Consider the following 857-nt stretch of genomic DNA (forward strand, 5'->3'; position numbering starts at 1 on the left):
CATCCTGGGTGTAGGGTTTAGGGTTTAGGGTTTAGGGTTTAGGGTTACCCTTGTAGCTACAGAGATCCACAGAGAGCTTGCTGCAGCTTGAGAGTAGATGAAGAAGGCACGGGAACACCAGGCAGCAGCCAACCACAAAAAGTATTCAGCAGTTACTTTAAACCCCAGCGGGTTGATACTTTGCGTATTCTTACCCTCTGAGAATATCTCAGGATATATAGCAGCTGAAGAAGTTTATCGTTGAGTGGGTAGTGAGCTGTGCTGCTAGTTTTCTTATCGACGATCCAGCAAACATTATATATATTTTTACCCCCATAGAAGAAATATCTCCCCCCACCAATTCAAGTAACCACCAAGGCTTTCATTGGTTCTCCCCACGAGCTGGCATCTACGTCGCTAACAAGCGGAGGAGGAGACTGAGATCCTGGATATACGTGTATGGCGGCAGCTATACCGCAAAGAAAAAAGAAACTAGAGATCAAGGGGCAGGCACCGCAGGGGGGGCCAGGCCCCCCCCGGGGGGGCCTGTGGGGGGGCGAGCAAAGAACCCCCCCAGCAGCATTGCGGGGCCCCCCGCTGCTCAGCAGCGCGGTGTACACGGGGGCGCATGCACGGGGCAGCTTGGGGCTGGACAGCAAACAGCATTTTGTAGAGAGGTGGTCTCCGCCTCTCCTCTGTCTTCGTTTTTTCTTTTTCTTTTCTGTCTCCCGCGAGAGGATACTGTTGCATGGGTAGATACATTTGCATCTTTGTGTAGGTGTGCACATACATAATCATCGGTCTCTCTCTGTCTCCCTGTATATATATATATATATATATATATATATATATATATATATATATATATATATATATAT

The sequence above is a fragment of the Eimeria mitis genome, genomic scaffold, assembly GCF_000499745.2.
Source record: "Eimeria mitis Houghton genomic scaffold, Emh_scaff687, whole genome shotgun sequence".
NCBI classification, from domain to species: domain Eukaryota; phylum Apicomplexa; class Conoidasida; order Eucoccidiorida; family Eimeriidae; genus Eimeria; species Eimeria mitis.